Source organism: Alosa pseudoharengus, unplaced genomic scaffold (assembly GCF_046254945.1).
Source record: "Alosa pseudoharengus isolate Yale_2024_CS ecotype anadromous, Long Island Sound unplaced genomic scaffold, YU_APseudo_1.1 YU_APseudo_1.1_scf_11, whole genome shotgun sequence".
Taxonomy (NCBI): Eukaryota; Metazoa; Chordata; class Actinopteri; order Clupeiformes; family Clupeidae; genus Alosa; species Alosa pseudoharengus.
Window position 1 is genome coordinate 26004734 of NW_027468576.1, and position 17401 is coordinate 26022134.

Below are 17401 nucleotides of genomic sequence, written 5' to 3' on the forward strand. Positions count from 1 at the left end.
TGAGGGGTTAGGTGCCTTGCTCATGGGCACTTCAGCCGTGCCTACTGGCCAGGGTTCGAACCGGCAACTCCGGTTACAAATCCAAAGTGCTACCCAGTAGGCCACGGCTGCCCCAGTAACGGATCCACCTGGCATTTAGTTTCCAAATAACTGTCTAAATGAATATATTCTACATATTGGATGCTGAGGCATACAGGAAGTGAACTTTGTTATACGCTACTTGTACTTTCTTTATGTTATTGTGGGAAAACAACTCTGGAATTCTCAGTAGGGCTTGAATGGTTCAGCCACACTGACAAGTTTTTTCATGGACATCCCTGTTTGGCAATTTGTTTTTGTACGCACAGCATGTCTGACCGTTTCCAGAAACCACTAATGTTGCTTGCAGCATTTAAGTCAGAGTCGCACCATATCTAAATGGTTCAGATCTGCCTCGCGAGGGAGCTTGTTTGGTCAGCACTCCCCCTTTCACTCGCATTGGCTCCAGGCGTGGTTTCCTTCCTCTAAGCCAAACCACTGATTGATGGGATGGCACCAAAATAATAATAATTAAAAAAACTATCGCTCACTGTTTTTGTGTAGATGGCACTAAATAATGATAAATGGAGGGAGGTGTCACATTGTCTGCCACAATAAAGCGAGAGTGTGTCCACTTACAGTCTGTTCAAGTCAAGGGGTCGCTTCCTTTATTTTGATAGCTGCCTTTTTATCAGGGCTGGACTGGAAAAAAGCTCAGCTTGATAAGAGGCAGACAAGGTGGCCAGAGCCAGCTTTTTCGCTTTGTAATAGGCCCTCTTCTGCTTGTCTTGTCATGTAACTCAGAGGCTCAGCCTCATTGTGTCTGGTTGCTAGTCTTGTTTTAACAGATGGGCTTTGACAAGACTTCCCTTCCAGTCTGATACCAGGACAATGTGCAGATTAGATGCAAGTCTTGTAGCACATTCTTTGCTTCCCCATTACATTTACTCATTATGATGTGTCTAATATGGATAAATAGAGCACTGGCCTAAGTTTTCCCTATTATTTGCCTTTGACTGGACAGGCAAAGCGGTGACTTTCTGTGCTAGATCATGACAAACCTTTCTCTTTCTGTCAGACAAGATTTTATAAATGGCAAGCTCTTATAATATAGTAGGGTGCATCGGCACTCAGTCATTTCAAATTGATGCAAAAGTTTAAATTTCATTTCTAAATGGAAGATAGGGCTCTATAGAACAATTTTGGTTCGAGGCCCAAGCAAGCTGATCAAGAAATTACTCCCCAATTAAGAGTGTATGTAGTTATGTAGAGTTTATGGGATTTTTGAGATTTAGGCGAAAGTGTTTACAATCAGTACATTTTGTTCTCTAAATAATGAAGGGGAAACTGATTCTACCATAGCAATCATATATTTCCTGAAAGCTTACACTCTCAGGATGTGATATGATATGGCATGAGGTATGTCCCACCTTCTCATTATTATGCAGTCCATAATAATAAATTGGCTGTTGGCAAATTGGGGGTATAGCTAACAACATTTAGTCCAGCACCATAGGTGAAACAGGTAAGACCTCATAAACCATGTATTTTCTAAAAGCTTATTTATACAATCAAGATTCAAACTAAAAACATTTTATCATGTCCCACCCCACTCTTAAAGCCCATGTATATTATGCTGGAGGGGGGGGGGACAAATGAAAAAACATAAGTTGGGACAGGTCCCACTAACCCTGGTCACAAGACCGAAGGTATTGGCTGTACACCCTTATTGATAATACCCAATACAATATAGAGTACATTGGTAGCAAAGTGATGGGGAGGGTGGGACATGTCTCAACTTACAGTATTTCATGATCTCCTGAGGGAATATGCTTTTAGAAAAGGTATAGTTTAGGGGGACGGAGAGGATACTTTTTCCTTCATGGCACAGTCCTGTGTGTAATAGCATGCATGGGTTTAAAAAGGTTTTTACTAGTACTTCTACTTTCAGTACTTAAGTATGTTTTATACTGGGCTACTTGTCATACTTAAGTACTGTAAATAATAGATTATTTTATACTTTTACTTAAGTGGTATGCTTATAGTTGACTTACTTTTACCTAAGTAAAAGGCAGCCGTGGCCTACTGGTTAGCACTTCGGACCTGTAACCGGAGGGTTGCCGGTTCGAATCCCGACCAGTAGGCACGGCTGAAGTGTCCTTGAGCAAGGCACCTAACCCCTCACTGCTCCCCGAGCGCCGCTGTTGATGCAGGCAGCTCACTGCGCCGGGATTAGTGTGTGCTTCACCTCACTGTGTGTAAACTGTGTGCTGTGTGTGTTTCACTAATTCACGGATTGGGATAAATACAGAGACCAAATTTCCCTCACGGGATCAAAAAAGTATATATACTTATACTAAGTCATTTTCTGATCAAATATCTGTACTTCTACTCAAGTGTGGGTTTCAGATACTTTATACAATTCATATCAGATCACATCCTAAGGGTGTAACCTTTCAAAAAATATATGGTATATAAGGGAGAATCCGTTTCCCCTTCATGGTTTAGACCAAAGTGTACTGGTTGTATCCTTTTCCACCTAAATCCAAAGAATCCCATTCATTTCAATGGGAAATCTATAAACTAATTGGAGGGCATTTTTTGATCAGCTTGATTGGCCCTCTAACCAAAATTGTTCGATAGACATTTATCTACAATTTCGAAGTGAAAACGAAACTTTTGCATTAATTTGAAATGAAAATTAGAAATTGCCTTTACTCAAAACGAATAGGCTAGTATGCAGTGTTTCTTATTCCATATAGCCCATAAGCAGGCTAGGTGCAGCGGCCCTTGATGTCACAATCCTTACTCCTATCCTCCTGAACTTTGTCTTGGTACTTCAACCAAAAGTTCAGAAATTGTACCTCTCAATTTACGCTCACTACCCTTGTAGTCAGCCTACACACTAGAAAAGGAGAGGTGATGCTAAATGAACAATTTCCTGACTTGGCAAAAAGTAAAGCAGGCTTATAGACCTCTATGTCAAAAACTCTTATGTCATTTAATTTGCTTTACTAAGCAGTTGGCTTCTGAGTGTCTACAGTAGGGCTTGAGGTTAATCCCATCTCTTTTTGGAGACTGAAGGCAAAAAACAAACAAACTCCAGCGTACTCCAGATTGGTGGAATTTTGTTTTTACAACTTTCAGAGAGGAAAAAAGGACATCAAAACTAAAATTGTGAATGGGGTTTCGATGTTTTTCTTTCTTAACCCCTAAGAGTGTTTAATGCGTCACCAATAGACTACAGGCAAAATGAGAGCGATGCTCGCATCAGAAATCCCACACATTTGCTCACTAACCAACCCAGGCCAGGATATGGGCCATTGCAACTGACAAAGTGTATCACGCATAATGCCACAGAAGATACTGCAATAACTACTCTGCTGCAACACAATATAGGCCTAGGTTATATCTCGCAGAAAGGAACACGGTAAAATGCACAGCTCAGCCGTAGTATAATGACTTACATAAAGACTGACACTTTTACCTTCTCAATAATGATGCCAGTTTGCGCATTTTCACCTGACCCTGAGTGTGTCTGTAGTGATCTCACATCCTGTGCCTCACTTCCTCCGATCGTCAGCTAGCAAGCAAGCAAGCTTAGGCAGTCAATCCCCCACCACGACACGTTTGTTCCTCCGACGAGCTGTCAACAGACCACACGCTCCGTCTGACAGACATAGGCTGCCGACTACAAAACTTAATTTGAGTCAAAACGGTCCTTGGCGGATTGTCCTTTGAAACGAGATCAAATCGTCTCATTATGACTCTGAGGTGATCCTTAAAGTGTCCAGGTGGTTCTGGTAAGATTCGTCTTTATTTCGTTTTGGGCACTCACAGCATGTGAGCGATGCTAGTGTTAGTCACCAGCCATTGAGTCCGCCCTCAGTTGAGGTGGATAGGATAGGAAGGAGTATTTGCATGTGTCACGAAGTAGGAATTCCGTTGTGATGAAACTCACTGTAAGCATTTGGGGTGTAACGTTTGCTAGTTTTGGCGGTGAACTCTTGGCCGAGAAGCCACTTTACTTAATCGTTTAAGGGACGTCTTTTCTCCGATACGTACAGTGTCGAACATGATCTGTCCATGCTAACGTATAATTATGTACCAGATGTATTTTTAAAGACTTTGAGATAGATAGCTGACATTGGAAACCAATCAGTTGTCGCTGGCTAGTCCCGAATAACTGCTACCATATATGTTAAATACGCAGAGGCATGCAGTGTTCAATACGTTCTGGCTTAACCGTGTTAGGTTAACGTAAGTCAACGTGGGGGTGTTTATAATAGACTGTCAGTGTTCCGTTAGTTAATGTTTGGCTAACGTTATTCGTTTACAGATTACTCGCTAGTTTACCCGTGGTAGTACTGTAACGTTATCATATACAGCGAATCCAGTTAGCCACTGTTTAGGTTATTTGTTGTTTACATTGAATACCATAGCAGCTAGCTTGTTAGGATTGCTAGCATACATTGAATTTCACCGCCACGCGCTAACGGTAGCTGTGCTGGTGAGCTAGCGAGCTAACTATCTATCGCTACCATGGTCGAACATGGTACCAGACATCAGTGGTGATGTGCAAGCAGGTTTTCCGATTGCTAGGTAGGCAAGCTGCATCCTACACTAGCGTGATGATATTCGAGAGTCAATTATGTGGATAAATCAATTCAACACATTCTGAATAGATAAACTTACGTATTGTTATTTTAATCAGATAGCGAAACAGTCGCTATACAGTGCTGTTCATGACAGCCTGCACCAATGTGTAGCAGCTGTGGCTTTGCGCCAAATGCAAATGGGAAGCTAGCCAAAGATCTGATGGGCAGTAGCTAGCATAACTAGCTCGCCAACGCCGAGGGACAGTAGCTTGCACATGTTGCCTGTTAGTTCAGCAAAACGTATCTCCAACACTTTAATACACATTTATGTCGCTAATCGATGTCGCAAAGAACTTCAGCACTGTACAAGCTGAACGCGCGCTGGTCGTTCCCAGTCAACACTACGTTCTGTTGACCTTATTTCACTTAGACCATTCTGCCGTTTTTCCGATGTCATCAGGTGCGACAGAAGATTGCAGTAGGGCAGGATCTGTTCACGTTTACCTGCAGCGGGACTTGAAGACTTGAAGGCGCCTTTCAGATCTACTGCGAACGCACTACCTTAAATGCTTTTATTATACACGAGTTTTCTTTGAAAAACATTTCATCCCTGACAGAGGCTAATCCTTTATAAAATGTGTGAAATAATAGAAGTGCTAAGCCTGCCCATTTCTAATTTCGCTGAAATTGTGTAACTTTTTCGTTATTTTTTACCGGTACATTTCATTGATGAGCGCTTATCTCAGTGGAGTGTTGAGTGCATGTTGTAGCCTACTTTCTTTTATTGTCTATGGCCTACACTCAAGTGTATTTCAAGCCAAAGTCTGTCCTATGATGGCGTCTTCTGTAAAAGTGCTGTCGATCTCCTGCTGGATGTTGAATAGTCTACTTGCAATGAGGTCCAGAGAGATCCAGATGCCAAAATTTGTTCAGCACAGTACACAAGTACACAACTCACGAATGAACATGTATTGTATGCCGTAGTTTTTTCTTGTATTTTTATTAGTTTATAAATAAGTTTATTATATATATATATATATATATATATATATATATATATATATATATATATCATGCTTGGAAAAAATAATTTCTTGTTTCCTTTGGTAAATCATTGCTCAAGAAAAGAAAGCATACAATGACTTGGGCTACATTAATCATTCATTCCTAGACACTATAGTTGCTTTACTATTCTGCAACTGTTCAAGTGTGTTTTTCCCATCAACCTGCTAACTTTTTGTAGGACTTTCTGGCTACTGCATGCTAGCCCAGCTCCTTAACCACTGTGCTACCACAACCCATGTTTTATTTTTTAGTGTACTGAAGGCTCACTTAAAGGGATATTCCACCATTTGTGGAATTACACTCATTTTCCACCTCCACTTGAGTTAAACAATTGATTTTTACCTTTATCCAGTTCATCTAGCCGTTCATCTAGTCTGGCGATACCACTTTTAGCTCCAGCCTAGCATAGATCATTGAATCGGATTAGACCATTATCATCTCGCCTACTAGCATCACGTTTAAAAGTGACTAAGATTTCCGGTAATATTCCTATTTAAAACTTGTCTCCTCTCAAGTTAGAAAGTGTAATAAGACCAACGGAAAATGAAACGTAGCGATTTTCTAGGCTGATTTGACATGGAAATCTTAGTCACTTTTAAACGTGATGCTAGCAGGTCAGAAGCTAATGGTCTAATCAGATTCAATGATCTATGCTAGGCTGGAGAAAAAAAACTTGTATCGCCAGACTCCGAGAACGGCTGGATGAACTGAAGAAAGGTAAAAATCAATTTAACTCAAGGGGAGGTGGAAAATGAGTGTAATTCCCCAAATGGTGGAATATCCCTTTAAAGCAGTTGAGTAAATATTGTATGTAATCAAATTGTATGCAATCAAATATGATAAGCCTCAAAAGGAAGCAGAGGACCAGCCCACAATGCACAGGTGGCTTGTCCTTTGGGTGGTCTAATCATATTCTTGAGAAATGTCATACTCTTTTGATAGTTGTTTTGATCTCCACAATACAAATTATGTTTTCAAGGCCCTTATATGTTCTGTAACTCCACTAGTTTCTTTGCTGATTTCTCACTTTTGTTGTCACATTTTTTCTATGGAGCTCCCCCTACAGCTTTGTGGTATAATGTATCGGGTAAGGCTGGGTCTACCCACTTCCATTCTTATGAATAGCATAAACCGCTACAAGGAAAATGTTGAGCATGGCCGTATCTGTTGGCCTGTGGACAGTAAATGCAGTCTTGTGGTAGTCTGATGTGGCCAGAAAATTGCGTCAGTCTCGTGACAAGGATCTGATAGGAACTATTTGGATTTTTCAATGTAGATCAGAGTTCTATTCCCATAGTGTGACAAGAACGTACTGGACATTTCTGTTTAACTTGGTTTGAATCAACAACACAATGTTGAGTTCCACATTCAGGAGCAGTGTTGTGTGTAACGTGTTACAAAGTAACGCAACTACTTTTTCGGGTAAAAAGTAGTGTAACTACTGAAAATTTGGTAACGTAACGTAGTTCCTTTTTCAAATCAGTGAAACGTTACTTTCCCAAGGGACAGATTTGACAGCGACACTGCTTTCTCAGCTGCGCAATTGCGCAACAGGCACAAGCTCCACACGGCAGCCTTCGTGACAGAGGAAGGTAGCATGAAGTGCAATCATAGCTCCACACAGTACGTGACAGAGGCTGGTGGCAATGAAGAGCAATCATAGCAAGCGAGACGAGACGGACTTCTGAAGGATGGTATTCACATTACGTCAAACTTGTTGAAACTAAGGGGAGGGATGTGAGTGTAAAGTGTAGCCTACACTGTGCCCTGGTGAGAAACTTTTGTCCACTGCCATTAAACTCAACTGCCAGCCTATTGATACGATTTGCACCAGCTTTGCACCAATTTCGGAGGAGCCTGTTTAATGAAAGAGTATAAGGCATAAAAATAATCCCTTATGTATTTTGTTCACCTATATGCCCTTAAGATGTATCTAGGCTATGTTATTTGATATTGTTTCATAAGGCTTTAGTGTTGGTGTTGAAGCCTATAATAGCCCAATGTTTTCTTGTCAAGTGCTCTGTTTGTGTCATTTTTTATAATAAAGAGCACAAAAGAAATACCTGTTATGTCCTTCATAGTAGAACTTTATGTAGGCCTACATATTTAGGAACAGATATTGGGTTCTGCCCAAAGTCGAGCAACATAAAAGTAACGTAAAAGTAACGAGTAACATAAAAAGTTAATTTCCATAGAGGGTAACTAAGTAAAGTAACTGGTTACTTTTTAAGAACACTACTGTTTAAAAGTAACTTTCCCAACACTGTTCAGTCACACTTATATGCCTGAGCAATAGGCATAGCAATAAGTTCTGTTTAACTTATTAGATTACTCTTATATATCCTACTCTTATATACTGTGAAGTTGTGAGTGGAAGTCAAAAACATCAGCCAGGCCTAGACTGTTGAGAATTACTTCCCCTAAAGCCTGTCAAGAGGCAGGCAAGCCATATGCTAACTGGAAGTTAGTGACATGAAAATGTGTTGCATAAGACCTGTTGCTTAAAAATGGGCAAACTTCCTGATCTGCTGGGAGATCGTTCGAGACCGTACTTGACCAGACCCGCCAAGTGAGGTCATTACACGTCCCATTGCTGCTATCAACAAATGTCGTAATTCTTCCAGATATTTCACTCCGCTTTGAAGTTGCAGGGGTTGTGTTGATGTTTTGTTTTGTGTTCAAGATGATGCTCTGCAGAAGGAGTAATCAAGAAGCCATATAAAAGTGATATAACAATTGTCAGAGTTCCTAGATTAACAAATAGACATGGCCTTTGTTCTGCTCTCTCTCTTTCATTGAGATTTATTTTACCTGGCTCTCCTCAGCTGGAGAAATAAACACAGGATTCAACCGGAATGCACAATTCTTAAGTTAGGGCAAAAGTTAGGGTTATTATGGCAGAGTTTATGTGCACTCCCTCAAGTGACGTTCTGTCAACTGCTTGCACTTAATCTATGGAGAAACATTGATTTTGGCAGTTGGCCTATTAAGGACCAGTTTTGTTTGTTTTTTGTGTGGCCTTCAAGCCAAGTCATACAATGTAGCCTGTCTGACATTTAAAGTCGAAAGAGCACACTGATGCTGCTCACAGACCTGACCTCTGCCAGCTTGGGTATGAAAGGGCACAAAAACCACATCTCGTTTTGCTTGCATTGTTTGGGTTTTTCCTTACTCCAACACCTGCAAATGTGGTGTGACACTAGAGGGTGACACGGGAAGCAATTTTCACTCCCGTCCCATCCCGAGCCCGCACAAATACTCCCGTCATATCCCGATCACGTGACAGCCCCCCCAAAAAAATTCTGTCCCGCAAAATCCCGAGAGAAAGACTCCCGAATCCCGTCCCACTCCCTATATATGTTGATGTCTAAAGTTATCCGACTGTTAGGCTACAGTTCCGTGCGGTGACCATAGGCTACATTTTGGTAGGGCAGAAAGCCTTGTCTAACTTTTCTTTAATAGCCGATCATTTTGGGCTACATTAAAATTACATATTTTACAGTACTTTGCTGTAGGCTATGCTTAAATCATTTCATAGATCTCATCCCATCAGTTAAGTTTGCACCGTTCTCATCACGTTAAACCAGCGAAGCATAGCAACGTTGTTGCTATGAGTAAACAAAACTATTTTTTGCGTTCCGCCAGGTTATGCGATATATAGGCTTATTACACGGCTCTTCATAGTGCTGCAGAATGCTCCATTCACTTGAATGGGCCTTCCCAACGTTCGGCGGTCTGCTAATTCTGAATAACAGACCGTTGCTAAGTATAACAGACCGCTGTCAAGGAAAATGGTCTTTGTGCTTCTAAGTCAATTCTTTCATATCACTACGCAAGGATTGGAACTTTATTCAAAAGTGAAAGCAGACGGTTGATCAGCTGTGTTCTAAAGAATGTTTGATTCAAGTTCAGCGTGTGTTGTTGCGAACTATTTGTTTCTCAGCAAAAGCCATGATGAAACGGTAACAAATAGGCTATAGCCTAGGCTATGTAGGCTAAAGAGTCATATCGTGGGGAGTTTATTGTGTCGTTTTGCTGCGCGTCGGGGTCCGGTTCGCCCTGTCGGGACCTATCTCCCGACAATGACCGGCGTTCTATACATTATCCCTTACTAAATATATTGAGGAATGCGATCGTTGAGGTGCCATGCCCCAACATTGCATGACACATTAAACAACGAGATCCGCTTTCCCGGACAGCTCGTGCAATTGAATAGAGCTGTCCTTTGCTGACACTTTCGCCTGTAACTGTTTCTTTGCATCCATTTGCCTTATATTAGGGCCTATCTGAAGCTGATTGATTGTGAACAGGGCAGCTGCTTGTCTTGCTCTGATAGGCTACCAATCAACAACAAACGTATTGTGGGTTGTAATTGGTTATCTTTTCTAAAACGAAATGTCTCACGTCTTTGGGCGCACTAACTGCATTGTCATTTTTTTAAGTTAATAGCCTAATTTTTGGCTTCCCGCCAGCTCCCGTTTATTATTTCCTGTCCCGTCCCAATCACGTTACCAACAGTGAAATTTACTCCCGTACTGCGGGAAACCCGCGGGAATACCGTGACCCGCGGGAGTCCCGAAAAATTGTCACCCTCTATGTGACACCAGCAATGGGTCACACTCACATCATCAACCTCAAGCCACAGGGGCCATCCTGTCTCTCAATGCCAAGGTTAAACTGGAGTCAGCATTTGAGACCATACCTTTAATTACTCCCCCTTGCTACACCAGTAACCAAAACACTCACCCTATCCTGACTGACGATGATGTCGATTGATCTAGACGCACCCTAGCGGCAGCAAATTAATTTGCTCAGCCTGTACGTCTAGTATCGAACCATAGGAATTTTGATTGGCTGACGCCGTGGACCTCATCCAATCACAGCGCTCTATTTTGTTAGAGAGTCTTAAGGCGGGCTTAACAGGATAACGACAGTCCTGCGACGGTGAACAACAAGGAAGGTGGCTATGGCGAACGAAGAGCGGTTGTTTGAATCGGTGTTGGCGTCAACTTTGGAGGAGTTGGACTTTCTTTGAAAGTAGAGCAACACAATGCACTTAAGTCATTCCTTTCGAAGAAGGATGTATTTGCCGTTTTGCCGACCGGATACGGATATGGTCGTAGCGCTGGCCTATTGCATGCCTAGGCAGTTTGAAAGACAATTCTCTGCCCGCCCCTTGGATTAAGCAGGTGAATGATTCGATTCCAGACTATACATTTCAATGATATAGGATGGCCCGCCAGTAGGGGTGTAAATATTAATCGATTCGTATCGATGCATCGATTATGCAGCAGGCGATTCAATGCATCGATTCGTCCGCAAGAGTATCGATTAATGTGTTTATTTTGCCGCCTGTTTGTTTGCCTATCTATTTTCAGCATCAGCTCCGACCTTTCTTTTTCTGTCTATGGCTCCGATGTAAGCGCACTACCTACTCCTAAGCTGCGGGTGGGTTTTTTTTTTATATGCAAAGACATGAGGCTGTATAACGAAGGCTTTAGATACCTCCTACATTCCGAACTTTTGTTGATTTATTTGAAACTTCATAGATATCATGTAAAAATATTGAGTATTGAATCGTATCGAATCGTATCGTGGGGAATTCTGAAGTATCGAAAATAATCGAATCATTGGCTTAAGAAATCGATATTGTATCGAATCGTCATGAAGACTCCGATTTACACCCCTACCCGCCAGGCTAGTCAATTGAGGATTAAGAGCCTTTGGAATGAGCTACGGAGGCGCCACAAGCAGTTTGTCCTGGGGGCCTTTGAGCCTGAGCCGAATGTGATTTTCACAGGTGCACTCCAAGACAGCAGCCCATGATAGAAAGGCTGCCAGTGTTGAATCAGAGCTGGCTTGAGAAATGTCCTGACATGGTGCAAGTCCCTTGAGCAGCTGAGCCGTGTTTGCTCACGCTGACGCGGGGACGGACTGTGAAGAGGGAGGCCTTTCTAGTGCCCTGCCTGCGGTTTACCTCCGACAAGGCCAAGATAAACCGGCCCTCCGTTCCGGGGGCGTGATGAAGTGTTTTGGATGAAAATAGAAACAAATGTGAAATTTGGGAAGACTGTGCGAAGATCAAAGTGAAGACTCCAGCCAAGAGTTCAAAATTCAAACTGTTCTTTCCTGAAAAAGAACAGAACAGATAGACCAGATCAATGAAGTACAACCACAGTGTCAATTTGTTACTGTTCAGGAAAATAACATTTCTGGATCTGGTAAAATAGAAGATCAAGGAATGTATCATTCTCGTTCAGCTTGTACATCAATAAGTGACTTGCTTCAAAACAGTCACAGACTCCTTGAAGCCTTTCAAGTTACACGGTCACAAGGTTGTCATATTCTTCTACAGAGAATGTCTGCTTCTCTTTTCTTTTATATTCAACATGAAAGATGTTCTTCAGTGTCTGAAGAAGAGCGCTGGATCCACCCCAGTCCTACCTGCAGCAGGGCAAAGTGGCGGCTACTCCGACCTCTGTAACAATTATGATTTATGTAAAAAAGAGGCTTAATCTGGTCAAGGTTTATCTGGAGTTTTTTTCCCTCTTAGACTGTAGCTCAGTATCACTAATCCAGGAACATGTGGCCTGACTTAAGGGTCCAAGGCTGTTAGATCTTAAAAGATTTAAAGTGTTCCTTTCTTTCTTTTCTGTTTCTGTCTCTCACACTCTTAATGTGCGACTCGCTGTGTACAGTGAGGTGCGACGCATCACAAGGCTCGACTCAAGTCCTGCCCTGTCCCTCATCTCCTTCAGTGTTCACTTTCCTAACCAGGCAGTGGACGTCTGCCATCCGTGTTGGCTATAAAGTGTAGAGGATTTCTCAATTACCATATTGTTCGATCCGGCCGAAGGTGCCTGTTATTGCAGGTGTACAACCCAGGGAAGATTGTAAATGTTGTGGAGACGTCCTGATATTTAGCGGAAAGCACAATAAGGTGGGTTATTTTTTTTAATCCCCTCTTTATTGGAGAACATGTAAGTCCATTGTACATGCTTAGACTAGTACAATGTGTAGTGGAAAGAGATGTAAGTTGTAATTAACACTCTGTGTGAGAGGGTGAAGTTCAGACATAGTGTGCTGAATAACTTAATTACTTTCATATGTCTCTTGAAGAAATTAACGTTACAGAAATAAATATAACTGTTTAGACTCTGACGTTTTCTTAAGTCCATGCACTTTGGTAGGCTGATTCTCACATTGAGAGGGGCTATTTTCTCAACATCATTTTCGCTTTGATCACACCCCCAATGCAAGTTATTGACCCTCAATCGGATTAACATTATCAGCTTGGCTGTGTAAGCAGCTTACAATTAAAAATAAACTTGTCAGAGAAAATCATATTTTTGTTAAATACCAGTACTAGCTGAAAAGGAGCTCTTGTGTCGCACCAGTTCAGGATTCATTGGTCATTGCCTGATAGCACTGATTACTGATCGCAATAGTGCAATTTTTCTTTCCAGGAAGTTCAGATAATTGCAAAGATAGAATTCCGTCAGTAAACAATCCTATCTGGCAACCATTCAGATTCAAGCAAGGTGCAGTAAGACAGAGTTATTAAAGGTCCTTGCTTGTCCATTTGTTTGCAAGGTTTTTTATAGTCAAAACCTCTTTGTGATAACATACAAGCTAATGATATTTTAGTGGTAGGCTAAAGAACCACTGTTGTCAGTCTGTGATGAGTGATGAATCAGATGTTTGTGAAACCACTACTCAGCTGTCTGAACATTTGCTCATCTCCTTGTCTTGTGGCGATGACCGTGGTTGGCCATGCGTTGTCATTCTTATAATGGGCACATATGGGTAATGACTAAACACATGTACCCTGTTAACTGTTGGCTCCATATAGCCAACCCAAGAGAGGAGTGTATCCATTATCTAAGTGTTGGTCTCTGAGATGCCTCTGAATTCCCTCCTCTTGCTGTAAGTAGTATCTTATTCTTTCTCTTTGAAAGATTAAGTACTTTTTGAATGTTCTTTGTAGGCCCAGCAGATACAACGTCTTCTGTGCAGTTTGTATTTCTCACCAAGAGCTGCTGACTTGGAGGAAGGAATGTAGACAGTTATGATGGAGTTCCTGCTGTCAGCGGTTGAATAGTATGGCTTTGGGTCACACCATAACTACAGGGCCCACCCAGCTGCTGAATGGTGTCTGACAGCATGGGCCCATGAATGAGTGGTTTGGGCTGGAGGCTTATCAGTGTCCTCAGCGCGCCATTCTTCCATTCAGCTTCGAATTCAACTCTCACTCATCTATCTCACTCTCAATTCAGTCCACACGCGCACACACACACACACGCACACGCACACACATGCACACACACACGCTCACACACACCAGTCCTACCCATTTCGCTCTTACTTTCACACACATTTATGGTAAGTGAGTGAGCGAAGACTGGGTGTGGGAGTGCGGGGTGCAGGTCTAGGCGGTGACCTCAGTGACAGGAAGAGGGGCCGCGTGACTGTGGGACAGGGCAGCGGGTCGGGGGTGATATATGGCGGCGCGGTGTGGCTCAGCCCGGCCGAACGGGGACAGTAGCCCCCCCCCGCCACAGAATAGATTGTGATTAGAGAGGGAAGCGATAAAGAAAAGCAGATTGAGCTCAGAGTATGATCGCAGGCATAGAGGGAGAGAGAGAAAAAAAAGGGCCCTTCCTCTGAAAGTTTCCTAGAATTCTTGTCCTGGTCATTAAGTCATGCTCATTGTTAAAGATTGCGGTCTCATTGTCCACAGATGGAGTGAGGGGGCAAGTGCATGTGCCCCAGGCACTCGGGCCGTCTAATCTCCTCTAAATCACTGAAATGTCTCTTCCTGATTAGGGGCTGGAGAGACGCAGGCAGATCATGCAAAGCTCTGCTGAAGTTTGTCTCAATCACGCCGTTGAATTTTCATGAACCTGGTGGTCTCTGACACAATGGTGGCTCACCATCGGCTGTTTGTAAGGCCCTCGAAATGTCCCGCAAACCAACTGGTGCTGTCACACTCACAGATGCAGTGTGCGGTTAATTTCGAATCTGTTCCTGCTGAGCCTAGTCATCCTTTTTTTTCTGGTCATTGTAATTATCTGCATCCATTCTAATGCACCAGTTCAAATTGAAGATTAGGTCAGGAAGACTCTGAGAGCATCATTGACAAAAAGGTTCAAACATGACAGAGACTAATGTCCGTTCCCCTGTGGGTATCACTAGAGGCCGGGAGGATCGGCCCCAACACTCTCCTCTGCCGCATGCCCCCCTGAGGGGACGCATCTTTGTCCCCGGTGGGTGGCCAGCTCAAATGGACTAATCGAATGAAGATGAGAAGTGCAGTGGTCATCATTTATGTGTTGTTTGATTCTGGCCTATGTTTAGACCTCTTGTTCAGCAATCTTGTTAGACGATTTTTTAACCATAAATGCTTTGGGCGGTGTTGGGAAGTAGACCTATTTTTAGCTTATGGAATGACATTCAGAATTAGTAGTACAGTGAGTAGATTGTTTGTCTTGGTACAGTATCATGAGGAGTCCTCAGTAGTGTTATGGCCTCAGTCCTCAGTGACAGAGTAATGTGTGATGCATTTGTCATGTGGCAGTGTTAACCAGAATGATGTAGTAAATGACTTTTTCTTCTGAAATAAAGGGATATCAGGAATGCAACATCATTACTTGAAGAAGTTGTACTCTCTTTGACATCATGTATTTCACCTCAGTAGATAAATAACCTCATTGTCTATTCAACTTAACTCTGGACTGCTCTGTACATGCAAGATTTATCTGGAGCAAACTGACCTGACCGGTCAACAGTGCAACAATAGGGTGTGTGATGAGGAAAGAATTTGGAGTGTGTGTATGTGTGCGTGATTACTCAAAAGTCTCTCTCATGTTCATTGCTTGCAGGGGTCCAGGTTTGTGCCGTGAGAGAGCTCTTCTAGTCTGAAGGCTATCCTGGGCCATTGCGTCCCAGGTGTGCAGGTAAGACCACTCTTTCAGGTGATTGAACCAAGCAGCAGTTGGCTGCTCTGGGTTTGGTTAAATCGTCAGCTCTCCTGGGTGAACAATTGAGATGGGTTTTGATGAAGAGCATGTTTGAGCACTGATCCAGATGGTTGTCTTGAAATTTCTTGTGACGGTGACATGAGAACATTACTTAATCAGTGGGAATTCATGATTATTAATCAAGTCCAATGTGACATTTACTTTCACTGTAATGAAAACCCATTAGCTGAATGACGTCACTTGCCTATGAGTTTCAGCTTTTGTTTGTTGAGTCTTTGTCCTTTTCTTTGTTTAGACATGAGGGCAAAGCCGGCCTCCCTCCCTCCAAGCATAAAAAAAAAACAATGTCATTTGTCTGCTTAAACAGTTCTTAAAAAAATTTGCTCGGGCCAATTTTTTCCCTCCCTTATTATTGTCATCAGAAACGTGCTAGCCTAGCGCCTGGCCTCCTGGCAATAAATACGAGGAAGGGCTTGGCCCCAAGCAAAATTTCCCCTTGTGTGGCTGTGAAAGAGCGGGGGGCAGATAACATCAGGGCCTGTGGCACAGCACTGGGACAGGGGCTTCGTGAGGTGAGGAGCGCAGTGGGGGGGGGGGGGGGTTGGTTGGTGGCGGTGATGCGGTCAGCCGCCCCAGCGACGCTCTCGAGCCTGGCTGCCTCCACTGTGCGACAGCCTTCAATTGTTAAGACGGCGGCAAGTTCTGCCAAGAGCCACGACACCAGCACACACACACACACACACTTATACACACTCATACACACACTCACACACAGCCACCGCCAACTAGCTGGGTCTCCTTTGCACTCATTGCCACTATACTGGGCTCTGTAGTCTGCACTATACTGGTCGTCTTCGCCTCCTTTTTCTATCTTTTCCTCCTCTCTTCCCAACACTCATTGTTTCTGTCTTGCATGCACTGTGCTTGTTTGTCTGCATATCTTTCTATTTCTTTTTCCCACTCTCTCTTGTTATTTCTCCTCCTCTCTGTCTGTCTCTTGAGCTCTTTAAATTGGCCTTTTCTTGTGTTGGCTTTCCCTTTCTCTAATCAGTCATTTTAATCTGTCACTCTCTTGTTATTTCAGCAGAGCTGTCCGTATAAAATGTGATTTCCTTATCTGTAATCTCTCTCTGCCACCCCCGTCCCCGTCCCTGTCTATCTTTCTGTTTGTCTCTGTCTAACTCTGTCTGTGTGTCTCTTTCTCTCTCTATCTCGGTGGGTCCAAGTAGGTGGAGGCTGCATTGCTGCCATGCAGGCGTAAATAACTGCTCTGTGCTTGAGTTTGACCAGTGTCACTGATTTACATTTTGGTTTCCTCGTTCCTCAACTCAGTGTTGTGGTGTGTCCTGCCTTCGCATGAGTAGTAAGGCTACTTCTGACCTCTGATACTAAACATCTGTGAATCATTCATAATTAGCGAATGAATCGCTAACTGCATAGGTTAGTCGTGCCGTTACTTGTGGATGGGTAATTGGATTATCAGTAGTTTCCGTTGCAGGGTAGGAGTTTGCTTTCAGCACATTCCGTCATGGAATGGAATGATAAGGGCATTTCATGTGAAATTGGCGGAGTATCTAAAATCTACATTCTTTCCATGGGAACGGCTGCCGGTGTGGTGTGAGTGAGTGATTTTGTGTGTGTGTGAGTGTGTCAGAGTGAGAGAGAATGAGTGAGAGTAAGAGAGAAAGTGGGAGGGAGGGAGAGAGATTTTGTGTGTCCACATGTGTGCACGCATGCCCT

General features: G+C 42.9%; 1 protein-coding gene across 1 annotated transcript in view; it reads left to right on the forward strand.

Annotated features, from left to right (window-relative positions):
* Window positions 1-3238: 3238 nt before the first annotated feature.
* atp13a3 (ATPase 13A3) overlaps window positions 3239-17401 on the forward strand; it is a 43807-nt gene continuing 29644 nt past the window's right edge. The window contains exons 1-2 of the mRNA XM_076278608.1: window positions 3239-3821; window positions 15563-15637. The gene's annotated coding sequence lies outside the window, so the exon portion shown is untranslated. The remainder of the gene's footprint in view (window positions 3822-15562; window positions 15638-17401) is intronic.